Below are 6,879 nucleotides of genomic sequence, written 5' to 3' on the forward strand. Positions count from 1 at the left end.
AACAAGACTTCATCTCAAAAAAATAAAAAATAAATTAAAAAATAAAAAAACAGCCTGGCGTGGTGGTGCACACCTGTAGTACCAGTTACTTGGAAGGCTGAGGAGGGAGGATCCCTTGAGGCCAGGAGTTCAAGTACAGCCTGGGCAAAGAAGCAAGACCCTGTTTCTAAAAAAATAAAAATAGGCCAGGCGCGGTGGCTCATGCCTGTAATCCCAGCACTTTGGGAGGCCGAGATGGGCAGATTGCAAGGTCAGTAGATTGAGACCATCCTGGCTAACATGGTGAAACGCCATCTCTACTAAAAACACCAAAAAAAGTAGCTGGGTGAGGTGGCAGGCGCCTGTAGGCCCAGCTACTTGGGAGGCTGAGGCAGGAGAATGGCGTGAACCTGGAAGGAGGAGCTTGCAGTGAGCCGAGATCATACCACTGCACTCCAACCTGGGCGACAGAGCAAGACTCCATCTCAAAAAAAAAATAAAAATAAACAATTTTAAGGACTTACAAGTGCTCAGCTCCACAAATGCTCCTTGAGCCAGTATTAACATCCTACTGGCTTCCTCATTAATTAATGAGTTGACTTAAATATTTGACTTATGTTCCTTATATGTTTGCATTAAAGTATGATTTTACCTATTTTAGCAGAGGTTCAAGTGTTTGTTAAATAAATTCAGAGTTACACAGATGAAAGCCCAGAGTTTGCACAGGGGGCTGATGCTATTTTTGTGGATCCAGCCTGATATGGTTTGGCTCTGTCCCCACCCAAATCACATCTTGAATTCCCACATGTTGTGGGAGGGACCCAGTGGGAGGTAATCAAATCATGGGGGCAGGTCTTTCCCATGCTGTTCTTGTGATAGTGAATAAGTCTCATGAGATCTGCTGGTTTTAAAAGGGGGAGTTTTCCTGCACAAACTCTCTTCTCTGGTCTGCCGCCCCGTGAGACCTGCCTTTCATCTTCTGACATGATTGCGAGGCCTCCCCAGCCACGTGGAACTGTGAGTCCGTTAAACTTCTTTCTTTTGTAAATTGCCCAGTCTTGGGTATGTCTTCATCAGCAGTGTGAGAATGGACTAATGCACAGTCCATGCTCCACCCACAAAGCCACTGTCCTGTTGCGGGGCTGCATCCATCCCCAAGAATAGCACATTTTTGCTCCTGCAAAGATGCCCTGAACACAGGCTGGGCACGGCGGCTCAACATCTGTAACCAGCACTTTGGGAGGCTGAGGCTTGTGGATTGTTTGAGCCCAGGAGTTTGAGACCAGCCTGGGCAAACATAGTGAAACTGCATCTCTACCAAAAATAAAAAAGAGAAAAGAGAAAAAATAGCTGGATGTGGTGGTGCACATTTGTAGTTCCAGCTACTTGGGGGGCTGAGGGGGGAGAATCACTTGAACCCGGGAGATGGAGGCTGCAGTAAGCCAAGATTGCACCACTGCACTCCAGCCTGGGCAACAGAGCAAGACCCTGTCTTGCTCAGAAAAAAAAAAAAAAAAAAGATGTCCTGCACACGATATGCTTGTGTGGTTACTTTCTTCTAATTTACACAAAGGCACTTAGAGGCTAGTGGTAGCCCTAAATACCTCTGCCAAAATAATAAATATATTTTAAAATTATAAAACCCAATGAAGTAGGTATTTCCTGAAAACTAATGTAAATCTATTATGGGTAACCTGGAAATATTTTCAGTCTCTGGAAAGAAATCTGTCAATACATAACGAGCTATAAAACTCCCTGTAATTTTTTTTTTTTTTGAGACAGAGTATCGCTTTGTCGCCCAGGCTGGAGTGCAGTGGATGGATCTCAGCTCACTGCAAGCTCCGCCTCCCGGGTTCACGCCATTCTCCTGCCTCAGCCTCCGGAGTAGCTGGGACTACAGGCGCCCGCCACCTCGCCCAGCTAGTTTTTTGTATTTTTTAGTAGAGATGGGGTTTCACCGTCTTAGCCAGGATGGTCTCGATCTCCTGACCTCGTGATCCGCCCATCTCGGCCTCCCAAAGTGCTGGGATTACAGGCTTGAGCCACCGCGCCCAGCCCTCCCTGTAATTTTAATTCAATGATTCTACTTTGGGGTATATTAGCTGAGAAGATAGATTCTCCCCCTTCCTCCTCCAAAACCAGATATGTATACATAGCAGCACATTAATAACATAAAAAATTCTGATTAGGCCGGGTCCAGTAGCTCACACCTGTAATCCCTGCACTTTAGGAGGCTGAGGTGGGCACATCACCTGAGATTAGTAGTTCGAGACCAGCCTGGCCAGCATGGTAAAACCCCATCTCTACTAAAAACACAAAAATTAGTCAGGCATGGTGGTGCACACTTGTAGTCCCAGCTACGTGGGAGGCGAGGCAGTAGAATAGCTTGAACCTGGGAGGCAGAGGTTGCAGTGAGCTGAGAGCACACCACTTCACTCCAGCCTGGGCAACAGAGTGAGATTCTGTCTCAAAAAAAAAAAAAAAATATATATATATATATATATATATATCTGCACGGTGGTTCATGCCTTTAATCCCAGCACTTTGGGAGACTGAGGTAGGAGTATTGCTTGAACTCAGGAGTTCAAGACCAGCCTGGGCAACATGGTGAAACCTATTTTGTATATTACAAAATACACAAAAATTAGCTGGGCATGGTGGCACACACTTGTAGTCCTAGCTACGCAGGAGGCTGAGGTGGGAAGATGACTGGAGCACAGGAGAGGGTGGAGGTTGCAGTGAGCCAAGATCATGCCATTGCACTCCAGCCTGGGTGACAGAGGGAGATAGTGACTCAAAAAATAAATAAATAAAAATAAAAAAATTCCAAACACTATACATAGTCACACAATAGGCTATGTCAATACCTGAAATATTTCTATAAACTAATAGTATGGAAAGAAGGGCCTAATAAAAAACATCTAAACAGCTTGATGGCAGGATTGTGTATAGCAACCCCTATAGCACCCAGCATATGGCAGGTATGTTGTGCATTAAAAATATGAAAACAGACTAAATTTTTACAGTGTATTTACACTAATATAATGTTGTAGCCTAGGCATGGTGGCTCATGACTGCAATCCCAGCACTTTGAGAAGCTAAGGTGGGAGGATCACTTGAGGCCAGGAATTCGAGATCAACCTGGGCAACATAGTGAGACTCTGTCTCTACAAAAAAATTTAAAAATTAGCTGGGCATGGTGGCATGTGCCTGTAAGTCCCAGCTACTTGGGAAATGGAGACAGGAAGATCACTTGAGCCCAGAAGTTTGAGGCTGCAGTAAGCCATGATCATGTCACTGTACTACACTCACCTGAATGACAGTGTAAGACCCTGTTTCCAAATACATATCTCAGTATTAGCGTTTTTGGGTGCTTATATATATAGTATTGTTAAATTCTTATGTATATATAAGTATCCAATTCCAATGAGTCTGGAAAGGACTAGAGCCATGTTGTGGAAGCTCTGGGTGCCAGGTTGTGGAGTTTAAACTTGACACTGGCACAAAAAGCTGCAGAATGTTTTTCAAGACAAGAAGCAACATGATGGGCCGGGTGCGGTGGCTTATGCTTGTAATCCCAGCACTTTGGGAGGCCAAGGCAGGCGGATCACTTGAGTTCAGGAGCATGAGACCAGCCTAGCCAACATGGCGAAACTCCATCTCTACTAAAAATACAGAAAAGTTAGCCGAGCATGGTGGCAGGTGCCTGTAATCCCAGCTACTCGGGAGGCTGAGGCAGGAGAATGGCTTGAACCCAAGAGACGGAGGTTGCAGTGAGCTGAGGTCACACCATTATACTCCAGACTGGTGAAAAGAGTGAGACTCTGTCTCAAAAAAAAAAAAAAGAAGCAACATGCTGAAACCAGTATCATAGGAAGTAGTTGTGATTATTTGGAGAAAAAAGGTAATGTGGGATAAAGATGTCTCCAGTACCCCGGTCTTGAAAGCTGGCAGAAGATTAGGAGTGAAAGATTCTTCGTTTATATATGGTAGAGGACAGCGTGACTCTAAGTGTAGGAAAAAGCTTGATATTGATTCTTATTCTGTAAAGCTGGTTTAAAAATTTCTAATTAATTTGCCCTGTTACCCAGGGTGGAGTGCAGGGTGCAATCGTAGCTCACTGTGGCCTCCAACTCCTGGGCTGAAACAATCCTCCCACCTCAGACTGCCAAGCAGCTGGGACCACAGGCACACACCACCCCCAACTGGCCAATTTTTTACTTTTTAATTTTTGTAGAGACGAGATCTCGCCATATTGCCCAGGCTGGTCTCGAACTTCTGGCCTCAAGCGATTACTGCCTCAGTCTCCCAAAGTTCTGGGATTACAAGCGTGAGCCACCATGCTGGCCTTTAATAGTCTTAGTTTTCTAAAAAGTCCCAGCTGACTCGGTTCCCTGTGAATCTAGAAACACCCTGGATTTCCACAGGATTATCACTAGAGGGCAACCTAATCATATCCGCTCAAAGTGTTCTCACATTAGCAGCATGAGTGCGTTTGCGGGGTCTACTAGAAATGCAGGCTCTGGGACTCCGCCTGAGACCTACAGAGTCAGAATCCGCATTTTAACTAAATCCTCAGTGATTGGCTGGACTGCAACTCCTGGGCTCCAGCGATCCTCCCGCCTCAGCCTCCTCCCCTGTAGCGGGAACTACCCGTAGCGCCATGACGCCCAGCCCAAGTTACAAATTAAAGTAAGGTTCAGCTCTGGCCATCGGTCTGTCTGGGAAATCAAAGGGCATCAACCCACCCCTCACAGCGCGGTAGGAAAGGGAAGAAAGGGAGGGAAGGAAGTGGGGCTGTCGATTGTTTATGGGCAGGGCCTTGTGTTCTAACCAGACTGGATCTTGGTGGACAGGAGGTCCGCGTGGGAGTGGCTCAGCTCATCTTTGCAGTTGTTCCTCCACATGAGGGCGCCGGCGGGTTTGGGGCAGTGGTCACTTTAGGCTCCATTTCCACCGTTTATGCTGGTGGAATCCCACCAACTCATCTGGCATTTCCTCGGAGCCTTACTGCTCTCGAAAAGCAAAGCTGGGCTTGCCCTGGACCCAAGGAGATAGGATTGTGCAGAAGATGTCTTCTGGGCTGGAAAAAGCACATTCCCAGAGCACTAACCAGAACCTGGACCGTCTCTAAGTACAGTTCAACCATGTTCAAAAATCTAAAGCAACAGTTCTCAATTTACCAGCGCTTCAGAATGCCCTGGAGGGCTTGTTAAAACCTAGATTGTTGGGCCGCACCCACAGTGTGTCCGACTCAGTAGGTCTGAGGCGGGACCGAGAACCTACATTTCTCCTACTTCACAGGTGATGCTGATGCGGCTGACTGGGGACCAGACTTTGAGAAGGACTGCTTGAGGCCAGGAGTTTGAGGCTGCAGTGAACTACGATTGTGCCGCTCCACTCCAGCCTGGGCGACAGGGTGAGATCTTGTTTCTTAAAAAATAAAATAAAAACCCATTGTAAACTGCCTACAGAATTAAGTACAGATTAAAATATGACCCGTTTTTGCCCAAGCTCATTAGGATTTCAGTTTCCATTCAGGCAAACAGGCCTCCTACTAAAAAAAACCGACCTCTTGCCTCTACCTCCATAACCCACCAGGTGGGGCTACTGGGCTGCCGCAAAGGAGGCAGGGGAAATTTCCATGCCGTCAGGGCACCCACAATGCTTTCAAGGGTGCCAAAAGCACCTTAGCTTCAGCCTAAAGAATGTAAATGTTTCAGGTTACCCATAACCAATAGCACAGTGTGCTACCCCTGGGTCCTCCCACCTCTCCCCACCACCTCATTAATTTCTCCCCACCTCCTTACATCATCCCAGGGCATTCTGAAGCGCTAGTAAACTGAGAACTGTTGCTTTAGATTTTCGAACATGGTTGAACTGTAACTAGAGACGGTCCAAGTCCTGGTTACTGCTCTGGGAATGTGCTTTTTCCAGCCTGGAAGACATCCTCTGCACAATCCTATCTCCTTGGGTCCAGGGTTTACAATGAACTTTTTTAAGGCAAAGGGTTGTGTTCTATTAAAATGCAAATAATCTCAAGGGTGATGTCTTGGTCTGTTTGAGTTACTATCACTAAATTGAGTGGCTTATAAACACCCGAAAATATTTTTCTTCAGGAGGCTGGAGGTCCAAGATCAAGGTGCCAGCAGACCAGGATATGGTGAGGGTCCTTTTCCAGGTTGCAGACTGCTGACTTCTTGTAACCTCACATGGCGGGAAGAGGGTGAAAGAGCTCTCTAGGGTCCCTTTTATAATGGCACCAATCCCATTTGTGAGGGCCCCACCCTCATGACCTAATTATTCCCCAAAGACTCCACCTTCTAATACCACCACATTCTGGGGCTGGGATTTCAACATCTGAATTTGGGGGAGACACAGACATTCACTCCGTAGTAGGGGATAAGCCATTATCAATCATTAAAGTTTGAATTAGGACACTAGAGTATTTTATAGTTTGGTTACAAGGGAAGGAAGAAAAATGGATTCAAATGTGGAAATCTGGGTCTCCATGAAGGGCTCACTGCAACTTGCAGTCACAATGAGGACAAGAAACATCTGGGGTAGGATAAGGCCAAAAGCCAGAGGATGGCAAAGGACACTCACCTTGCATTGTTATGGTCCCTGGGGTATCCCTAGATGTGCAATGAGACAGGCTGGTATAATGTTTAAACCCTCTCCTCTTGTGCACAGTACCCTAGAACTTAAAGTATAATAATAATAATAATAAACTCTCTCCTCTTCCAAAACTCAGAGAATCTTGCTTAAATTTTTTTTTTTTTTTTTTTTTTTTGAGCTGGAGTGCAGTGGTGTGATCTCTGCTCACTGCAAGCTCCGCCTCCCGGGTTCATGCCATTCTCCTGCCTCAGCCTCCCAAGTAACTGGGACTACAGGCACCCG

Source organism: Piliocolobus tephrosceles, chromosome 9 (genome assembly GCF_002776525.5).
Source record: "Piliocolobus tephrosceles isolate RC106 chromosome 9, ASM277652v3, whole genome shotgun sequence".
In the NCBI taxonomy this organism is placed as follows: domain Eukaryota; kingdom Metazoa; phylum Chordata; class Mammalia; order Primates; family Cercopithecidae; genus Piliocolobus; species Piliocolobus tephrosceles.